Source organism: Salvelinus namaycush, chromosome 22 (genome assembly GCF_016432855.1).
Source record: "Salvelinus namaycush isolate Seneca chromosome 22, SaNama_1.0, whole genome shotgun sequence".
Lineage (NCBI taxonomy): Eukaryota > Metazoa > Chordata > Actinopteri > Salmoniformes > Salmonidae > Salvelinus > Salvelinus namaycush.
In genome coordinates, this window is record NC_052328.1 from 2,565,644 (window position 1) to 2,589,166 (window position 23,523).

Here is a 23,523-nt window from a genome sequence, read left to right on the forward strand (position 1 = left end):
TCTTACTAAATTCACACAGATTTTCGGGGGAGATAATCTTTATCTAATGTTCACTCTCTCTGTCTCTCTCTCTCTCTCTCTCTCTCTCTCTCTCTCTCTCTCTCTCTCTCTCTCTCTCTCTCTCTCTCTCCTCCTCTCTCTCTCTCTCTCTCTTTCTCTCTCTCTCTCCTTTTCTCTCTCTCTCTCTCTCTTTCTCTTTGTGTCAATCTCTCTCTCTTTCTCTCTCAGACCTGCTAGAGAAGTCCAGAGTGTCCTTCCAGCTTCCCGATGAGAGAGGCTACCACATCTCTTCCAGATGATGACCAATCACAAACCTGAGGTTGTTGGTAAGGCAAAGTAGAGTTACAGGATAAATTATTCCCACCCCCATCTGTGGAATTCATTGTCCACACTATTAATACTATTACAATGAGTACATCCAACGTAACAAGGCATCTAGATATGAGTCAGGTCTTTGGGAAGATGTATCAAGTAATGCACTCTGATAAGTATTGTGAAAGTATCTTTCAAGGATTTGATGTAATCTATCATACGACATCCAATGGCCCTTTGGGGTATTTCAGATGATCCCGGAGTTCTGTAATTATCTCTGACCCTCTGTGTGGCATTATCACATGTCAGATATATTAAGTAACCTAATACTATGATTTAAAATAGAATGACGAAACTGTAAAACATTATCCTAGATATGAACCATCAACTTAATGAATACCATTGGTGTTTAATAAGGGTTTCAGCATGAAATATCATTTATTTTATTATTTTACACATTCGGTTTTATTATATGTGTTTGTTGTCAATGTTTAGGCATCAAGCTGGGGGCAGTTGTTAAACAAAAGTAAATATTTTGAAGAATTGTAATATAAAATGAATACATTTTTTAAAAGTTATTAAAAAATGAATTACCAAAGTTACGATATGTTGCCATAGATTTTCTGTTAATTGCCAAAATTACTGAAGATTACGGTAACTTTGGTAAATTACCGCCGATAGCTTTGAAACCCTAACCGTGATATAAAATACTTGAGTCCATCGACTGAGTAAAGGAGAGAGAGAGAAACTGTAAAGGTAGAACAGCAGAAATCTAAGAGATTTAACTGACAAGACATTCTCTGTTGTCCATAGAAATGGCGCTCATCACCACCAACCCCTACGACTTCCCCATGTGCAGCCAGGGCCAGATCACTGTGGCCAGCATCAACGACAAGGAAGAGCTGGATGCCACAGACGTGAGTCAAACAAAGGGTTCATCATATTCTAGATATGGAATGGGTAGGACCACCGTACACACTGAATGCACTGTGCAATTCCAACTTGGTGGCAGCTGGGAATTTTCATGTATTTTTTTGTATTTTATTCTAAATGCCTTGAGTTAGTTAGGCATGTGCCTCAAGGAACTCTTCATGCCTTCACACTTCACCTTGAGGCCCATACTGTACATGTAAGACATCCACAAGAGAGTGTCACTAAGTCCCTGTGGAACTGTGTAAAATGTATGTTGTGCTGTCATCTACCAGTGTTGGTCAACTGTAATCACGTGGATCTGAGAAGCCAGTCAAATGGATCCATCCCATTTGTTCTGCTGACAGAACAGAACTGTAGTGTACTGTATGTGAGATAACTACCGTTCAGTTCATCACTGTTGTACTTCCTGTCTAATGCCAGGATGCCATTACAGTCCTGGGCTTCAGTAATGATGAAAAGATGAGCATCTACAAGCTGACAGGAGCTGTACTGCACCATGGCAACTTGAAATTCAAGCAGAAGCAGCGTGAGGAGCAGGCCGAGCCAGACGGCACAGAGGGTGAGTCCACTCATACAATATGTAAACATTAGTCCCATTCCCAGTCCCACTCATAGATATACAATATGTAAACATTACTCCCATTCCCAGTCCCAAACATAGATATACAATATGTAAACATTAGTCCCATTCCCAGTCCCACTAATAGATATACAATATGTAAACATTAGTCCCATTCCCAGTCCCACTCATAGATATACAATATGTAAACATTAGTCCCATTCCCAGTCCCACTCATAGATATACAATATGTAAACATTAGTCCCATTCCCAGTCCCAAACATAGATATACAATATGTAAACATTAGCCCCATTCCCAGTCCCACTCATAGATATACAATATGTAAAGCATTAGTCCCATTCCCAGTCCCACTCATAGATATACAATATGTAGACATTAGTCCCATTCCCAGTCCCACTCATAGATATACAATATGTAAACATTAGTCCCATTCCCAGTCCCACTCATAGATATACAATATGTAAACATTACTCCCATTCCCAGTCCCAAACATAGATATACAATATGTAAACATTAGTCCCATTCCCAGTCCCACTAATAGATATACAATATGTAAACATTAGTCCCATTCCCAGTCCCACTCATAGATATACAATATGTAAACATTAGTCCCATTCCCAGTCCCACTCATAGATATACAATATGTAAACATTAGTCCCATTCCCAGTCCCAAACATAGATATACAATATGTAAACATTAGCCCCATTCCCAGTCCCACTCATAGATATACAATATGTAAAGCATTAGTCCCATTCCCAGTCCCACTCATAGATATACAATATGTAGACATTAGTCCCATTCCCAGTCCCACTCATAGATATACAATATGTAAACATTAGTCCCATTCCCAGTCCCACTAATAGATATACAATATGTAAACATTAGTCCCATTCCCAGTCCCACTCATAGATATACAATATGTAAACATTAGTCCCATTCCCAGTCCCACTCATAGATATACAATATGTAAACATTAGTCCCATTCCCAGTCCCAAACATAGATATACAATATGTAAACATTAGCCCCATTCCAGGCCCACTCATAGATGTACGACACGTAAGACAGACAGAGCCTCATCAAAGTCCAGCAGGAGATAATTTATGGAGACCAAATTCCAACCTCCAGAAATGCTTTAAACTGATGGATGTGGGTTCATATCAAAACGTAGCCCCCAAACAAACTTGTCCGAACCCTTTTGTCAGTGTGACATCAGAAACAAGTGATCTTGTGTTTCTGAGTCTGTTGATGTTGGTTCTCTCTCCAGTGGCTGATAAAATCGGCTACCTGCTGGGCCTGAACTCAGCTGAGATGCTGAAGGCTCTGTGCTACCCCAGAGTGAAGGTCGGCAACGAGTATGTGACCAAGGGACAGACTGTGCCTCAGGTAAGGCGGCCAAACACAGCTTCTACCATCTTCTGAGCACCATACATCTTTTGGTGATGAGTGCATTGCTTGTTTTGAAGAGTGATGTTGTTTTCCCCAAAGCTCTTTTCACCTCATCACTAGACATGGTCAACATCTCATGTATTCATTAGAGGTATTATCATTGCAGGTTAATAACTCAGTCCTCGGCTCTGGCAAAGTCCATCTACGAGAGGATGTTCTTGTGGATGGTCATCCGTATCAACGAGATGTTGGACACCAAGAATCCAAGGCAGTTCTATATCGGTGTGCTCGACATTGCCGGGTTTGAGATCTTTGATGTGAGTCTGAGACCAGAACAAGACAATGAGTTGTGATTGAGAGGGATTACAGCCTTGTATGATGATGAAATGATCCCTTCTGAAATTCCATCAACAGTACAACAGCATGGAGCAGCTGTGCATCAACTTCACCAATGAGAAACTGCAACAGTTTTTCAACCACACCATGTTCGTCCTGGAACAAGAGGAGTACAAGAAGGAGGGAATCGTCTGGGCCTTCATTGACTTCGGCATGGACTTGGCTGCCTGCATTGAGCTTATTGAGAAGGTAAACTGTCTGTCAAGATTATAATGGACCTCAACAGCAAAGCTCAAATGGAGTGATGTGTGAGATATTATCACATGGTACAACGTATCTAACTGTTGAGAACTCAAATGTTTTCTATTATGGGCCCCTAAATGAAGATACTCTGATAATAGCATGTTTGCTGAAAGAATAAATGTGATCCTAAATGTAAATATCCCTAATTTGATATACATCTCTTTTCATAAAGCCAATTGGGCATCTTCTCCATCCTTGAAGAGGAGTGCATGTTCCCCAAGTCTTCAGACACTACCTTCAAGGACAAGCTGTACGCCCAGCATCTTGGCAAAAACAAGGCGTTTGAGAAGCCCAAGCCAGCCAAAGGCAAGGCAGAGGCCCACTTCTCCCTGGTTCACTACGCCGGCACTGTGGACTACAACATCACTGGCTGGCTGGAGAAGAACAAGGACCCCCTGAACGACTCAGTTCTTCAGCTGTACGGGAAGTCCTCAGTCAAACTGATGGGGACCCTGTACATCGCTGCCCCACCTGAGGGTAAGACTAGCAGCACATCAAAAGATTTAATGAAGAACTAGTTACAAATCAGTCCCATTTTCTTTAAAGGGTCAATCTGCAGTTGCTACATCCATTTGTGGACTTATTAAGATATGTACCCATTCATTCTTGAAGAACATCAGCTTAGTTCAACCGCCGTACCCCATCAGAACCCAAATTTGAGCTTGTTTTACTCCAATGTTTGTAATCAAAGTAAAGGGAAACAAGATGGTCAGTCCTTTAATACATGGCTCTGTCTATACATTTGAGTGGTTACATTTCTCCAGCCCCGTCTCTCATGTTTTTTATTGAAACAGGGGCAGGGAGCATGCTTTGTTATTGTTTCAACTGCTGATTGCTGCTTTAAATGTATCACAATTTCTCTGGGTGATTTACTGGGTTAATTTACTCATACAATAGGTGTTATTTTACACAATCTCATTGGCAGCATTTGTATTAAGATCTGTGTTAAGTTAACCTGAGATTCTCTCATTTATATTGAACTTTTCTCCATTACAACAGATACAACCAGAAAGGAGGCAAGAAGAAGGGTGGTTCCATGCAGACTGTGTCCTCCCAGTTCAGGGTGAGCTTTAAAATGGGGATATTCAGTCCTTCAAAAGGCGTAGTGATTATCAGAAATTATTTCTGAGAACATGGTTTGTAACCCTCTTACAGGAGAACTTGGGCAAGCTGATGACCAACTTGAGGAGCACTCATCCTCACTTTGTACGCTGCCTGATCCCCAACGAGTCAAAGACTCCAGGTACAATAAACATTGAGTTAAATATGACATCTTATCAATACAATATTAGTAACCTTAACGAACCAATATTCAACCTGTTTATGAGTATTTAAATTAAATTAAATCAAATCAAAAAATCAAATCAAATCAAATTTATTTATATAGCCCTTCGTACATCAGCTGATATCTCAAAGTGCTGTACAGAAACCCAGCCTAAACCCCAAACAGCAAGCAATGCAGGTGTAGAAGCACGGTGGCTTGGAAAAACTCCCTAGAAAGGCCAAAACCTAGGAAGAAACCTAGAGAGGAACCAGGCTATGAGGGGTGGCCAGTCCTCTTCTGGCTGTGCCGGGTGGAGATTATAACAGAACATGGCCAAGATGTTCAAATGTTCATAAATGACCAGCATGGTCAAATAATAATAATCACAGGAGTTGTCGAGGGTGCAACAAGTCAGCACCTCAGGAGTAAATGTCAGTTGGCTTTTCATAGCCGATCATTAAGAGTATCTCTACCGCTCCTGCGGTCTCTAGAGAGTTGAAAATAGCAGGTCTGGGACAGGTAGCACATCCGGTGAACAGGTCAGAGATCCATAGCCGCAGGCAGAACAGTTGAAACTGGAGCAGCAGCACGGCCAGGTGGACTGGGGACAACAAGGAGTCATCATGCCAGGTAGTCCTGACGCATGGTCCTTGGGCTCAGGTCCTCCGAGAGAGAGAGAAAGAAAGAGAGAAAGAGAGAATTAGAGAGAGCATACTTAAATTCACACAGTACACCGGATAAGACAGGAGAAGTACTCCAGATATAACAAACTGACCCTAACCCCCCGACACATAAACTACTGCAGCATAAATACTGGAGGCTGAGACAGGAGGGGTCAGGAGACACTGTGGCCCCATCCGATGATACCCCCGGACAGGGCCAAACAGGAAGGATATAACCCCACCCACTTTGCCAAAGCACAGCCCCACACCACTAGAGGGATATCTTCAACCACCAACTTACCATCCTGAGACAAGGCCGAGTATAGCCCACAAAGATCTCCGCCACGGCACAAACCAAGGAAGATCACGTCAGTGACTCAACCCACTCAAGTGACGCACCCCTCCTAGGGACGGCATGAAAGAGCACCAGTAAGCCAGTGACTCAGCCCCTGTAATAGGGTTAGAGGCAGAGAATCCCAGTGGAGAGAGGGGAACCGGCCAGGCAGAGACAGCAAGGGCGGTTTGTTGCTCCAGAGCCTTTCCGTTCACCTTCACACTCCTGGTCCAGACTACACTCAATCATATGACCCACTGAAGAGATAAGTCTTCAGTAAAGACTTAAAGGTTGAGACCGAGTCTGCGTCTCTCACATGGGTAGGCAGACCATTCCATAAAAATGGAGGCCTCCCGGGTGGCGCAGTGGTCTAGGGCACTGCATCGCAGTGCTAGCTGCGCCACCAGAGTCTCTGGGTTCGTGCCCAGGCTGGGCTGGGTTCGCGCCCAGGCTCTGTCGCAGCCGGCCGCAACCGGGAGGTCCGTGGGGCGACGCACAATTGGCATAGCGTCGTCCGGGTTAGGGAGGGTTTGGCCGGTAGGGATATCCTTGTCTCAGTATGTAAAAATGTAATAAAATGTATGCACTCTACTGTAAGTCGCTCTGGATAAGAGCGTCTGCTAAATGACTAAAATGTAAATGTAAAAATGAGATCTATAGGAGAAAGCCCTGCCTCCAGCTGTTTGCTTAGAAATTCTAGGGACAATTAGGAGGCCTGCGTCTTGTGACCGTAGCGTACGTGTAGGTATGTACGGCAGGACCAACTCGGAAAGATAGGTAGGAGCAAGCCCATGTAACGCTTTGTAGGTTAACAGTAAAACCTTGAAATCAGCCCTTGCCTTAACAGGAAGCCAGTGTAGGGAGGCTAGCACTGGAGTAATATGATCACATTTTTTGGTTCTAGTCAGGATTCTAGCAGCCGTATTTAGCACTAACTGAAGTTTATTTAGTGCTTTATCCGGGTAGCCGGAAAGTAGAGCATTGCAGTAGTCTAACCTAGAAGTAACAAAAGCATGGATACATTTTTCTTTATCATTTTTGGACAGAACATTTCTGATTTTTGCAATGTTACGTAGATGTAAAAAAGCTGTCCTTGAAACAGTCTTGATATGTTCGTCAAAAGAGAGATCAGGGTCCAGAGTAACGCCGAGGTCCTTCACAGTTTTATTTGAGACGACTTTACAACCATCAAGATTAATTGTCAGATTCAACAGAAGATCTCTTTGTTTCTTGGGACCTAGAACAAGCATCTCTGTTTTGTCCGAGTTTAAAAGTAGAAAGTTTTCAGCCATCCACTTCCTTATGTCTGAAACACAGTTTTTCTAGCGAGGGCAATTTTGGGGCTTCACCATGTTTCATTGAAATGTACAGCTGTGTGTCATCCGCATAGCAGTGAAAGTTAATATTATGTTTTCGAATGACATCCCCAAGAGGTAAAATATATAGTGAAAACAATAGTGGTCCTAAAGCGGAACCTTGAGGAACACCGAAATGTACAGTTGATTTGTCAGAGGATAAACCATTCACAGAGACAAACTGATATCTTTCCGACAGATAAGATCTAAACCAGGCCAGAACTTGTCCGTGTAGACCAATTTGGGTTTCCAATCTCTCCAAAAGAATGTGGTGATCGATTGTATCAAAGGCAGCACTAAGGTCTAGTAGCACGAGGACAGATGCAGAGCCTCGGTCTGACGCCATTAAAAGGTCATTTACCACCTTCACAAGTGCAGTCTCAGTGCTATGATGGGGTCTAAAACCAGACTGAAGCATTTCGTATACATTGTTTGTCTTCAGGAAGGCAGTGAGTTCCTGCGCAACAGCTTTTTCTAAAATTTTTGAGAGGAATGGAAGATTCGATATAGGCCGATTCGTTTTTTATATTTTCTGGGTCAAGGTTTGGCTTTTCAAGAGAGGCTTTATTACTGCCACTTTTAGTGAGTTTGGTACACATCCGGTGGATAGAGAGCCGTTTATTATGTTCAACATAGGAGGGCCAAGCACAGGAAGCAGCTCTTTCAGTAGTTTAGTTGGAATAGGGAGAGAATTTAAAGACTTGGTTTGTGTTTGCAGGTTTGATGGAGAACTTCCTGGTTATCCACCAGCTCAGGTGTAATGGTGTTCTGGAGGGTATTAGGATCTGCAGGAAGGGCTTCCCCAGCAGAATCATCTATGCTGACTTCAAGCAGAGGTACACACACACACACACACACACACACACACACACACACACACACACACACACACACACACACACACACACACACACACACACACACACACACACACACACAGAAATATTTGCTCTGAGGGTTTTCCCAGCATCAGAATAGGCTTAACCAAACCAATTACAACTTGACATATGTTAAACATTTCTCCTGATTCAGGTACAAAGTACTGAATGCCAGCGTCATCCCCGAGGGCCAGTTCATGGACAACAAGAAGGCTTCTGAGAAGCTGCTTGGGTCCATTGATGTGAATCACGAGGACTACAAGTTTGGACACACCAAGGTCAGTCAAATACCCCCAGCAAGAGACGCCAACTAAAACACAACTTCAATGATCATTTAAACTCTAACCATTAAATGTCTCTCCAGTTGATCTATCCATCTTTTTATTATTTCTTAAAAATGTTTATAAAAAATATTATACTCAATTAATTATTTTGTGCATTATGTCAGAATGGTATGTCTGCAGTTATCTATGTTAGTGTACATTATTAATCTACAGCTATACAATAATTTACAGCTCATAAACAACAAATCCCATGGTTTGTTTGTAAGGATTACAATGTTTATGATGTTCAAATCAATCTAGTGGTTTTGTTCCTCTCTTTTGATTCACCCCTTTCTGTCTGTTACCACCTGACTGTGGTTCCATAATTGACCACGTCAACCTGTGTCAGGTGTTCTTCAAAGCCGGTCTGCTGGGTGTCCTGGAGGAGATGAGAGATGAGAAGCTGGCCTCTCTGGTCGGCATGGTCCAGGCTCTCAGCCGTGGATTCCTCATGAGGAGAGAGTTCACCAAGATGATGGAGAGGAGGTGAGGAAGAGTAGACATCTTGGCAAACTGTTCTGTCAACCACCTGTATGTAATGTATAGTGATTACATAGTGAATATGCTTTAAGTTGTTGAGAATGAGAAAGTACATGTTATAACATTCTATTAAAGTAGCAGTTTGGGATTTAGCAAGCTGTTCAATTGTTATTTAACTAAGTGATATTTACACATTCATTCTGGAATAATAAGAAATGCCTCATGATCTTAACATCACCTGTCAGTCCTTTCATCGAGAGCGCTGTATATAAGTTTAAGAGGGATTATATTTCCCTAGCCCCATTCCTCAGCTGTATGCAAACAGTGGTGGGATCCCTGTTTTGTTATTCTTCGAATCGCAGAATGTAGCTTTAAAGACGTCATCCAGTGATTTAAAAAAAAAAAAACTTTTCTAGTTAAGGACTGGCAATGCCACTCCTTGAAGTTTGTGTCTAAAAAACACTATTTTCCTCAAAACATATATTTTTACAAAACATATGTTTGTACTTTACTGTATTTATACTTGGGATATCGTTTTCCACAGGAAAAGTTAAAAAAAAACACTGGAGGAGATCTTTAAGCATGTCACTCACCATGTCACTCACCATGTCACTCAACATGTCACTCAGCATGTCACTCACCATGTCACTCACCATGTCACTCAGCATGTCACTCAGCATGTCACTCAGCATGTCACTCACCATGTCACTCACCATGTCACTCAGCATTTCACTCACCATTTCACTCACCATGTCACTCACCATGTCACTCACCGTGTCACTCACTGTGTCACTCACCGTGTCACTCAGCATGTCACTCACCATGTCACTCAGCATTTCACTCACCATGTCACTCACCATGTCACTCAGCATTTCACTCACCATTTCACTCACCATGTCACTCACCATGTCACTCAGCATGTCACTCAGCATGTCACTCAGCATTTCACTCACCATGTCACTCACCATGTCACTCAGCATTTCACTCACCATGTCACTCACCATGTCACTCACCATGTCACTCTATCCTTTCTGTGGACCAGAGATTCCGTCTTCACCATCCAGTACAACATCCGTTCATTCATGAATGTGAAAACCTGGCCATGGATGAAGTTGTACTTCAAGATCAAGCCCCTGCTGCAGAGCGCTGAGACTGAGAAGGAGCTGGCCAACATGAAGGAGAACTATGAGAAGATGACGACAGACCTGGCCAAGGCTCTGGCCAAGAAGAAGGAGTTGGAGGAGAAGATGGTGGCCATGGTGCAGGAGAGGAGTGACCTGGCGCTTCAAGTCGCATCTGTGAGTGAGCAACAACCCTCATCAGAGCACATTTAGACACACAAGTACACAGACACGATCGCACACACATCAGCACGTATGAACAATACTTGAATAGGATGGCCCTGACTAGAATACAGTATATACATATGAAGTGGGTAAAACAGTGTTCCATGTCTATGTACATAGGGCAGCAGCCTCTAAGGTGACTAGAATACAGTATATACTGTACATATGAAGTGGGTAAAACAGTATATTCCCCCCAAGACTTGGGGAACATGCACTCCTCTTCAAGGATGGACCAATGTTCGATTATTAAAGTGGCCAGTGATTCCATGTCTATGTACATAGGGCAGCAGCCTCTAAGGTGCAGGGTTGAGTAACCGGGTAGTAACCGGCTAGTGATGGCTATTTAACAGTCTGATGGCCATGATATAGAAGCTTTTTTTCAGTCTCTCGGTCACAGCTTTGACACACCTGTACTGACCCCGCCTTCTGGATGATAGCGGGGTGAACAGGCGGTTGAAGTCCTTGATGATCTTTTTGGCCTGTGATATATATTTATATATGTCATGCATTTAAATTGATTTGCTCTGACTTATTTGACTAAATCAAGTCTATATTTTGATACACAAAGTGAGAACACAGGTTTTTTCTCCTGTTCTGAAACCAGGATTCAGAGAATCTGAACGATGCTGAGGAAAGGTGTGAGGGGCTCATCAAGAGCAAGATCCAGCTGGAGGCCAAACTCAAAGAGACGACTGAGAGGCTGGAGGATGAGGAGGAGATGAATGCTGAGTTGACTGCCAAGAAGAGGAAGCTGGAGGATGAGTGCTCTGAGCTGAAGAAGGACATTGATGACCTGGAGCTCACCTTGGCCAAAGTGGAGAAGGAGAAGCACGCCACCGAAAACAAGGTCTTGTAGACTGTCTAACCAAACAATAATCCAAAGAATAATCAACTCAAAACAGAAATGTAATTCAAGTCTTTTTGTGGGTACAGTAAAAATTAAGACACAAAATAGTGGAATTTCAGTTGTGGTGTTCTCCCCACAGTCATTGCATGTTCTGCTACCAACTCGTTTATGATTTCCATTCAGTACACCGACATGGAGTACAGTGCCATCTAGTGTTGAATCTATAGTACTGTACTTGTTGACACATTTCTTTAATAAATTTAACTAATTCTCCAATTTATGGTGAAGTGACCAAAGACTCATTTTGTTGTGGCTGTTTTCAGGTTAAAAACCTGACAGAGGAGATGGCGTCTATGGATGAGAGTGTTGCCAAGCTGACCAAGGAGAAGAAAGCCCTCCAAGAGGCCCACCAGCAGACACTGGACGACCTGCAGGCAGAGGAGGACAAAGTCAACACTCTGACCAAGGCCAAGACCAAGCTGGAACAGCAAGTGGACGACGTGAGTGGAGTTTTACATTATGGACATGATAGTGTGTAAGATGATATTATCTTCAGTTGTTTAGATTTGACCAACACATGTCTGTTTATATCTTGTAGCTTGAGGGTTCTCTGGAGCAAGAGAAGAAGCTCCGTATGGACCTTGAGAGATCCAAGAGAAAGCTGGAGGGAGATCTGAAACTGGCCCAGGAGTCCATAATGGACCTGGAGAATGACAAGCAGCAGTCTGATGAGAAAATCAAGAAGTAAACACAAATAAATTACTACAGTATTCCCTGCCATCTTAATCAACATAATGGTTCTTCTTGGCTCATTCTTATAATTATGAATTAGACTTTGTACGTGATTCTTACAAGAAAAGTGAATGGTAAAATATGCTCCCTTTATACTGTCTAACCAAAACAAACTTTGCAATCAACGTGTTTGTGTTTGTTAGGAAGGAGTTTGAGACCAGCCAGCTCCTCAGCAAGATAGAGGATGAGCAGTCTCTGGGAGCTCAGCTGCAGAAGAAGATCAAGGAACTCCAGGTACAGTACAGGATCTCAGCTCCAGTACAGGAAAATAACTGACACATTTATTATGGTAGCACACGTTCTTCCTGGTGGATTCTAATGGCTCAGTAAGATGGAAGATGGTGCTTCTTCCTGGTGGATTCTAATGGCTCAGTAAGATGGAAGATGGTGCTTCTTCCTGGTGGATTCTGATGGCTCAGTAAGATGGAAGATGGTGCTTCTTGCTGGTGGCTTCTGATGGATCAGTAAGATGGAAGATGGTGCTTCTTCCTGGTGGATTCTGATGGCTCAGTAAGATGGAAGATGGTGCTTCTTCCTGGTGGATTCTGATGGCTCAGTAAGATGGAAGATGGTGCTTCTTCCTGGTGGCTTCTGATGGCTCAGTAAGATGGAAGATGGTGCTTCTTCCTGGTGGATTCTGATGGCTCAGTAAGATGGAGGATGGTGCTTCTTCCTGGTGGATTCTGATGGCTCAGTAAGATGGAGGATGGTGCTTCTTCCTGGTGGATTCTGATGGCTCAGTAAGATGGAAGATGGTGCTTCTTCCTGGTGGATTCTGATGGCTCAGTAAGATGGAAGATGGTGCTTCTTCCTGGTGGATTCTGATGGCTCAGTAAGATGGAAGATGGTGCTTCTTCCTGGTGGATTCTGATGGCTCAGTAAGATGGAAGATGGTGCTTCTTTCTATGTAAAGATGTTGCTTCTTACCGTTGTTAGTTTGGATCCTGCATGGGACACTGTCTAATGGGACACTGTCTAATGGGACATTGTCTAATGAATATAGTAAATATGTTAGTGTAACTGGCTATGTATAAACACATTTATACTAAATATACAATACATACTATTATTATGTAGTGAGGTTCAATTGTTTCAACTGTATTGTAGTGTTCATCCCCCTGCTCCTACCCCCTGTTTTAGGCTCGTATTGAGGAGCTGGAGGAGGAAATTGAGGCTGAGCGTGCTGCCAGGGCCAAGGTTGAGAAGCAGAGGGCCGATCTCTCCAGGGAACTTGAGGAGATCAGCGAGAGACTGGAGGAGGCCGGAGGCGCCACTGCTGCTCAGATTGAGATGAACAAGAAGCGCGAGGCTGAGTTCCAGAAGCTGCGTCGCGATCTTGAAGAGTCCACCCTGCAGCATGAGGCCACAGCCGCCGCTCTGCGCAAGAAGCAGGCCGACAGTGTGGCTGAGCTCGGGGAGCAGATCGACAACCTGCAACGCGTCAAGCAGAAGCTGGAGAAGGAGAAGAGTGAGTACAAGATGGAGATTGATGACCTCTCCAGCAACATGGAGGCTGTCGCCAAGGCTAAGGTGAGTAGTGATGTTTTGGTCAAGCAGTGTTGAGGAGGGTCAGCTAAATTACCATTCAATAAACTGAAGTTGACAGTCCCATATGTTTCACTAACAGGGCAATCTGGAGAAGATGTGCCGTACTCTTGAGGACCAGTTGAGTGAGCTCAAGACTAAGAATGATGAGAATGCTCGCCAGGTCAACGACATCAGCGGACAGAGGGCCAGACTCCTGACAGAAAATGGTACCTTCAACAATGAACAACAAACCAATATAGTTCACCTAAGTAGTACACAATAACATGTATCGGGGGCTGTAAATTCAGTCTACATAGTTTCTGCACTACGATTCCTCAAAATACAATTTCAATCTAGAAAGAATGACTCATTAACAGGAGGTCACTCTAACCCTGCAGGTGAGTTTGGCCGCCAGCTGGAGGAGAAGGAAGGCCTGGTGTCTCAGCTGACCAGAGGCAAACAGGCCTTCACCCAGCAGGTGGAGGAGCTGAAGAGACAGATTGAGGAGGAGGTCAAGGTAAGGCACCCAAAATGGAAACCACCCACCACAGTTTAAAGCTTAATCTACACATAGACTGTTTCTACGCCACCCTCAGAGACTTCTAATATAATTTGTTTTACTCTCTCTCTCTAATTTCTCTTGTCTTTCTTTCTCTCTCTCTCAAAGGCTAAAAACGCACTGGCCCATGGTGTCCAGTCTGCCCGCCATGACTGTGATCTCCTGAGAGAGCAGTTTGAGGAGGAGCAGGAGGCCAAGGCAGAGCTGCAGCGCGGCATGTCCAAGGCCAACAGTGAGGTGGCTCAGTGGAGGACTAAGTACGAAACTGATGCCATCCAACGCACAGAGGAGCTGGAGGAGGCCAAGTGAGTTGCACACAATAGCAATAACTCAAATAAGCGGTGTGGATGGTGAGGGTGGTATGGGGATCTGAGAAAATGTTACTTCAATGTGTAGTGCAATATTTGTTTCACAACAAATGACTCACCATAACACCACCCTCTGTTGTCCAACAGGAAGAAGCTGGCCCAGCGTCTGCAGGAAGCTGAGGAGACCATTGAGGCGACCAACTCCAAGTGCGCCTCCCTGGAGAAGACCAAGCAGAGACTGCAGGGAGAGGTGGAGGACCTCATGATTGACGTTGAGAGAGCCAACGCCATGGCCGCCAACCTTGACAAGAAGCAGAGGAACTTTGACAAGGTGAACATTTATAAACCTCACTCTAGGGTGATGTTTCCTGTCTGCTATTTGATCAGATGTAGTATAATTGTAGCATATTTCTGATTCAAAACTCTCCATCAATGAGTTGTAATGAAAATCCCGTGGATTTCCCCAGGTTCTGGCAGAGTGGAAGCAGAAGTATGAGGAGGGTCAGGCTGAGCTGGAAGGAGCTCAGAAGGAGGCTCGCTCTATGAGCACTGAACTCTTCAAGATGAAGAACTCGTACGAGGAGGCTCTGGATCATCTGGAGACTCTGAAGAGAGAGAACAAGAACCTGCAACGTGAGCATTTGACAGCAGTTATTTTCGTCCGATGTTTGACCAGTGTTTGAAAATGGAATCAACTGTAATCATTATTATTATATAAAAATTACTATTTAACAATCTCAGAATGTTCATGTAAAGTTTAAAATATATTTTTTGGAACTTAAAATTGGTATTCCTTTGAACAACCCAATGAAGTCAAATTATCAAGACAGTATGAAGTGCTGTTATTGAATTTTCTGTTATTATGATTCATGATAAACTTCATTGCATTGGTGATATCTACTGAATATCTCCTGAGTCTAAACAGCTCCTGTGTTTGTGTGTGCAGAGGAGATCTCTGACCTGACTGAGCAGATCGGAGAGACTGGCAAGAGCATCCATGAGCTGGAGAAGGCCAAGAAGACCGTGGAGACAGAGAAGTCTGAGATCCAGACCGCTCTGGAGGAGGCGGAGGTACAAACTACAGCTGTTTCATAGGAAAAGCAGTGTTACACTAGCCAATGCCAGCTACAATCCAATGTTCCCTTTATCTGTGTTTATTGTAGTCATATATTCAGTTTGTAATTATTTGTGTTAAACAATTTGTCTGACTGCTTCTCCTTGTCCAGGGCACACTGGAGCACGAGGAATCCAAGATTCTGCGTGTGCAACTGGAGCTGAACCAGATCAAGGGTGAGGTGGACAGGAAGATCGCTGAGAAGGACGAGGAGATGGAGCAGATCAAGAGGAACAGCCAGAGGGTGGTTGACTCCATGCAGAGCACCCTGGACTCTGAGGTCAGGAGCAGGAATGATGCCCTGAGGGTGAAGAAGAAGATGGAGGGAGACCTGAACGAGATGGAGATTCAGCTGAGCCACGCCAACAGGCAGGCCGCTGAGGCCCAGAAACAGCTGAGGAACGTCCAGGGACAGTACAAGGTAAAGGGACTGGGACATCAGGCTCAAAATCCTGAACATGGGGAGGGATGTGTTCGTGAATCAGTAGAAAATAATAGATCAGAGGAATGTACTCGAGTGGACTAATATACTGTAGGAAGGTAGGGATATTGGAGTGGACTAATATACTGTAGGAAGGTAGGGATATTGGAGTGGACTAATATACTGTAGGAAGGTAGGGATATTAGAGTGGACTAATATACTGTAGGAAGGTAGGGATATTGGAGTGGACTAATATACTGTAGGAAGGTAGGGATATTGGAGTGGACTAATATACTGTAGGAAGGTAGGGATATTGGAGTGGACTAATATACTGTAGGAAGGTAGGGATATTGGAGTGGACTAATATACTGTAGGAAGGTAGGGATATTGGAGTGGACTAATATACTGTAGGAAGGTAGGGATATTGGAGTGGACTAATATACTGTAGGAAGGTAGGGATATTGGAGTGGACTAATATACTGTAGGAAGGTAGGGATATTAGAGTGGACTAATATACTGTAGGAAGGTAGGGATATTGGAGTGGACTAATATACTGTAGGAAGGTAGGGATATTGGAGTGGACTAATATACTGTAGGAAGGTAGGGATATTAGAGTGGACTAAAATACTGTAGGAAGGTAGGGATATTGGAGTGGACTAATATACTGTAGGAAGGTAGGGATATTAGAGTGGACTAATATACTGTAGGAAGGTAGGGATATTGGAGTGGACTAATATACTGTAGGAAGGTAGGGATATTGGAGTGGACTAATATACTGTAGGAAGGTAGGGATATTGGAGTGGACTAATATACTGTAGGAAGGTAGGGATATTGGAGTGGACTAATATACTGTAGGAAGGTAGGGATATTGGAGTGGACTAATATACTGTAGGAAGGTAGGGATATTAGAGTGGACTAATATACTGTAGGAAGGTAGGGATATTGGAGTGGACTAATATACTGTAGGAAGGTAGGGATATTAGAGTGGACTAATATACTGTAGGAAGGTAGGGATATTGGAGTGGACTAATATACTGTAGGAAGGTAGGGATATTGGAGTGGACTAATATACTGTAGGAAGGTAGGGATATTAGAGTGGACTAAAATACTGTAGGAAGGTAGGGATATTGGAGTGGACTAATATACTGTAGGAAGGTAGGGATATTGGAGTGGACTAAAATACTGTAGGAAGGTAGGGATATTGGAGTGGACTAATATACTGTAGGAAGGTAGGGATATTACACTCTTAGAAGTAAAGGTGCCTGGAAGAACCTTTTGGGTTGTCGCACCAGCAGAACCTTTCCAGTTGAAACCGGAACCTTTTTGTGATTGGAGCGGTTACATTTTGAACCTATTTAATAATATATTATAGAGGTGGCAGCCTATCAGATTGGAGATGTGGCTTATTGGAGGGTTATTTTTTGTCATCCGTTAGCACAAATGTCATTCCTGTATACTGCAAATTAAAATGTTTCTTGAATATTTATGCATATTGAATATTCTAATATAATCTTCTTTTTTTTAAATTGCTGATGATATAAAAATAGTAAGGTTGTAAATAGTCCAACTTTGGGATTTGCTCTTGAGGAATGAATACACCTCCACTGGCCTCATTGAAGCAACAAAACTGTCCGTGTTCAACCTTAACATGTGATGACAATACAACAGAACAGATGAACATGAATTAAATTTACTCTGTTTGGCCCCAAAACAATATATCTTAAAGCCCCTACTAAGTCTTCCTCCACTCCAGGGGTTCCTCCATGAACCCGCTGCTGCATCCAACCATTAAAGGTTTATCCAAGAACCCCTCAACTAACCAAATGTGAAAATATGAACCATTGACTAGCAATGGTTCCTTGAGGAACTCTAGGGGTTCCTTGAGGAACTCTAGGGGTTCCTTGAGGATACCCAGGATTCCTCTAGTCACCACTAATTATTAGAGTGTAGAAATGTAGGGATATTAGGAACATTTTTACCCATTAACATTTCTCTCACCGATCATATCGCCCCTACTTCCACAATTCCTAATTCATTGTGAACCCTAGGATGCCCAATTGCACCTTGATGATGCCGTCCGCGCCGCAGAGGACATGAAGGAGCAGGCAGCCATGGTGGAGCGCAGAAACGGTCTGATGGTGGCTGAAATCGAGGAGCTGAGAGTTGCTCTGGAGCAGACAGAGAGAGGACGCAAAGTTGCTGAGACTGAGCTGGTCGACGCCAGCGAGCGCGTCGGACTGCTGCACTCCCAGGTACGGGTCAAAGGCCATTTCTAATGAAACTCAACCAAGCATACCGATTACACACACATATATAATTCAACAGTGCTTAATATTGATAAACCTTTAATATTTTCGTAGTTTTATATTTATATTTTCATAATTTCAGCCTAAGTTATCTTGAGAGTCAAACAAATGGCCTTGTTTCCTCCTTCAGAACACCAGCCTTGCGAACACCAAGAAAAAGCTGGAGACTGACCTGGTTCAGGTGCAGGGAGAGGTGGACGACATCGTCCAGGAGGCCAGGAACGCAGAGGAGAAGGCCAAGAAGGCCATCACTGACGTGAGTCCTTATGATCTACTCAATTACATAAACTAGATTTGTCCCCAAAGGCCAATGGAAGCTGGGCTGGTTAAACAAAGATCTCAAAAAGGAGGTCAGATGATCTCAGAGGGACATTATGATTGGTGCCAGTTGGTGCATAAATGAAACTAACTACAATTCCAGGCGGCCATGATGGCTGAGGAGCTGAAGAAGGAGCAGGACACCAGCTCTCACCTGGAGAGGATGAAGAAGAACCTGGAGGTCACAGTCAAGGACCTGCAGCACCGCCTGGATGAGGCTGAGAATCTGGCCATGAAGGGAGGCAAGAAGCAGCTCCAGAAACTGGAGTCCAGGGTGAGTTAACAGCAGGGTGGATTAAAAGACAGATTGCTGGAAATGTATTTGATCATATAAAAATACACAGGAGCATTGTGTAATGGCTTTTTCTCTGAATCACCCACCTACATCATGAAATGTCATTGTTTTATTATAGACCTCTTTAATTAAAATCGTAAAAGTACATAGGAGCAGACAACACTTCTTGACCAGTAGAAGAACATTCCTCTGATTTACAAAGATTTGTTACGTCTGACTTCACCACCTCACATAAATGCCTACGTTTATTTCTTCCACAAAGGTGCGTGAGCTCGAGTCTGAGGTGGAGGCCGAGCAGAGAAGAGGTGTAGACGCGGTCAAGGGAGTCCGCAAGTATGAGCGCAGAGTCAAGGAGCTCACTTACCAGGTAAGAAAAAGTGCATTCTTCACACACTGAAGCACACTGGTTTGTGTGTTAAACTATGGACTATTGATTCTTGTAACTTCTCCCACAGACTGAGGAGGATAAGAAGAACGTTGCCAGACTTCAGGACCTGGTAGATAAGCTGCAGATGAAAGTGAAGGCCTACAAGAGGCAGGCTGAGGAAGCGGTGAGTCACAGACTTAGTCAAAACCTCTGAAAGCTTACATTCCCTAGTAGACATTACAAAACGTCTAGACAGTTTAGTTGAAGTGTTGTACTGCACATCAGTCAACATTGACTCGGTTGATAGTGCAAGTCATTTCTGAAGAAATGTATGCACAGTGACTCCTCTTCCTATGTGTAACAATTTAAAGTAGAGCGGGTTGAATATTATTTAGCTTTGTGCCGGGGGCTGGTCTGGTGGTAGTGCTGACTCTCCTGGATCACATGGTCCTGGAAGCAGCAGTTTATCCCCTGTTCCACCACTCACTTTCTCTAATGTATCATCCGTCTCCCTCATAATTCCTGTAAGAAATATATATTAAATTGCTACCTGAAGCTTCAAACGTTCAATACTGATGTTAGGCGCTCCCTCTCTTTTCTTTACCCAGGAGGAAGCATCCAACCAGCACATGTCTAAGTTCAGGAAGGTTCAGAATGAGCTGGAGGAGGCCGAGGAGCGTGCTGACATCGCTGAGACTCAGGTCAACAAGCTCAGATCCAAGAGCCGCGACAGCGGAAAGGTACAGAAGTGCTCCTAAACCTACACCTGACATGTTCAAACATGACCACATCAACACCACCTATGATTAATTCTTCACAGATGTCAATACTGACCTTTTACAATCACTCAAATGTTGAGGATCTCTGAGAAACACATTTCAGGACAGGGTAAATAATCCAAATTTAGTTGGTACTTCAAAATCGAAAATCAAGCTGAGCACAGAGTCGTAAATACTTGATCCATTCTGTTATTTCCAAGTGTTGATATATTTATCATGTTCATTATTAATACTGATCTATTCTGTTATTTCTTTCTTCTTACAGGGAAAAGAAGCTGCTGAATAAACAAGACCAAAGTCTTATCAATTTCCTGTGTTTCATAAAATATGACTTTCATGGTGAAATGTTGATCATTGATTAAAAACATGTAGACTTACATACACTTCCTTTGTGACTGTGGACTTATTTCTCAGAAAACAGCTTTTCATACCACAAAAATATTGTACTTTAACTAAAGGAGCAATCTGGGATTCAAGCAACATCAAAGCGGACACCCCAACAAAGCGGTCATTTTTTTTGGCTAACCAGCTGAGGGATGAGGATGGAGAAATGTAACTACACAATTCATAGACTAAGCTATTATAATCATCCATAACATCAACAGGATAGTTTTAACCCTTTACACTCAGGGGGAGGGGCTTATATGAACACGCCCAAATTGAAATGTCTCCATAAGAAACAAATAGGAGAAGCAAGATGGTAGCATAACCATGGTAACAATTGAGAGAGAACACTTTGGTGATTGGACGGAAATTACTCAGAACAAAGTTCTCAGGATACAACAAAACAGATTTTTTGCATTTGAATTTTGTCCCAGATAATGCGCACAATAATCTCATGTGGCCAGACGACGTGAAAATAAATGGTAATCTATCATCTGACCAAATTACACAAGATTTTAGTCCTGGGTTATCCGAGATTATGCGTATATATACATGAAAAAAGTAAAGAAAATATCAATTTCCTGTGTTTCATAAAATATGATTCTCATGGTGAAATGTTGATCATTGATTAAAAACATGCAGGCCTACATACACTTCCTTTGTGACTGTGGACTTATTACCATCACACGGGACTATGCATTTTTTATTGAATATATAAAACATACTTGCAGTGAAGCTGCTCAACATCTACATCACATTCAGTCATCTAACAGACTCCCATACAGAGCGACCCACAGCAGCAACCAGGGGCAACGGCCTGCTCAAGGGTACATCAACAGATCTCCCACAAGGTCAAAAAAACGGTACCTGAACCAGCGACCTATCAGCCACCGGCCCAAGTTCCCAACTGCCAGGCCACCAGCCCTCAGGCATCAGCCTCAGGCATCAGCCTCAGGCAGCCAGGCATTATCTGTAACAACACTGCCCATCAGTGTCATTCAAACGTACACACGTTTTGTTTTATTTAGACTTTTTTTACTTAAATTTGACTGTTATTCTATCCCCGCCCAGCAACTCCACTCCCACTTGTATACAATTCCACATGCCAACCTTTAGCATCGCTCAGTCCATCCCATCTATCTCTGCTGGCCACCTTGTTCGGATTTATACGCACCATATATCTTTCAACTATGTTGTGATGTTTAACATACAGCTTGAATCTATCTAATCAGAAAGAATCCACAGATTGTGAGTTGAAGATGAATACTTTTACTAAGAGTATAAGCATATTAGTAATTGACTGACCAGGTCTCTCCAGATCTCCCACAAATGCTATTTCTAGGGTCAACTTTATATTAATGCTCTGCTTTTCCAGCCATTCCTGAACCTGAGATCAGAAGCAGGCTACCTGAGGGCAATACCAAAACAAATGGTCTATTGACTCTGTATCCTCACAACAAAATCTGCAGAGCTGCGATGATTGTATGCCCCAAACATTCAACATTTTGTTGGTGGAAAGAATTCTGTACAATAAGTTTAGCTGAAAAGCACAAAGTCTTGAGTTTTGTGTCGTTTTATATATCAACTTATACACCCTGTACCATGGAATTAGTGCATCAAAAATCTCTTCCTAACTATTTTGCAATCTGTGTGGCACAGCTATAAAACATCCTGGTCCTCAAATGAAACTGGTATACTTTCCTATTTATGCTATTTTTATTCCTCCAGTGTTGATTGTTTTGGACAGGTAGACCAGTTGTATAAGTGAAGCATTTAGAGAAAGGTTTAGTGCTTTTATATTTAATCATCTCAACCCACCCAGTTCATATTCATCATATAGATAGGCACGCTTTATTTTGTCTGGTTTAGCATCCCAGATAAATCTAAATATTTTTTGCTCATATGATTTGAAAAACGAATCATCAGGAGTAGGCAGCGCCATCAGTAAGTGAGTAAACTGAGATATGACTAAAGAGTTCATCAGGGCAAATGTTACATATATAGACAGGTATTGACCTCTCCATGGTAGCAGGATCTTGTCTATTTTTACAAGTTTTCTATTGAAATTCATTGTGAAGAGTCTCATTTATATATATCTACTTCACCGTCAGCCCATTCTATAAGTAAACTGCAGGGTAATGTAAAAGCTGTATTTTGTAAAGCTCCAATACATAATATTGTACACTTATCATAATTAGGTTTTAGTCCAGAGAGTCCAGAAAAGTTATCTTCAATGAGACATTGCAGAGATCTAGCTTGCGGACTTAATATAAAACTTGAGTCATCGGTATAATAACACCTTGTTTTTAAACCTTGGATTTCTAATCCTCTAATGTTGTTATATGATCTGATTTTAATAGCTAGCATTTTGATGGCCTTAACGAATAGATATGGTGACAGCAGACACCCTTGTTTAACTCCGCTTGACAATTCAGTGTTTGATGGATCACCGGAAAAGAGCAGCAATAGGCTTTTGTAGGCCGCAGTCCAAGCTATGTCTACCAATGGTGCGACTGCTGACGGCATCCAAAGATTATCCAACTTGAATAAACGTTTGGAGGACAGGATGACAGTAGCGGTGTAGTCTACGGCGATACGGATATCTTATTATTGATATCTACATAGCGCATTGATGTCAATCACACTGCTGCTCTCTCATCAATAAGTGCATCAATGACGTTGTCCCCACAGTGAGTGTACGTACATAGCTCAACCAGAAGCCATGGATTACAGGCATCATCCGCACTGGCTAAACGGCAGAGCTGCCGCTTTCAAGGAGCGGGACTCTAACCCGGAAAACTTATAAGAAATCCTTCTATGCCCTCCGACAGAAACCATTAAACAGGCAAAGCGTCAATACAGGACTAAGATCGAATCTTACTACACCAGCTGTGATGCTCATCGGATGTGGCAGGGCCTGCAAACCATTACAGACTACAAAGGGAAGCACAGCCGAGAGCTGCCCAGGGACACGAGCATACCAGACGAGCTAAATTACTTCTATGCTCACT

At 42.9% G+C, this 23,523-nt stretch overlaps 1 pseudogene; it reads left to right on the forward strand.

The window, feature by feature from the left end:
• The window catches only part of LOC120017350, a 21,045-nt pseudogene extending 538 nt beyond the window's left edge, over positions 1 to 20,507 (forward strand).
• The last annotated feature ends 3,016 nt before the right edge of the window (positions 20,508 to 23,523 follow it).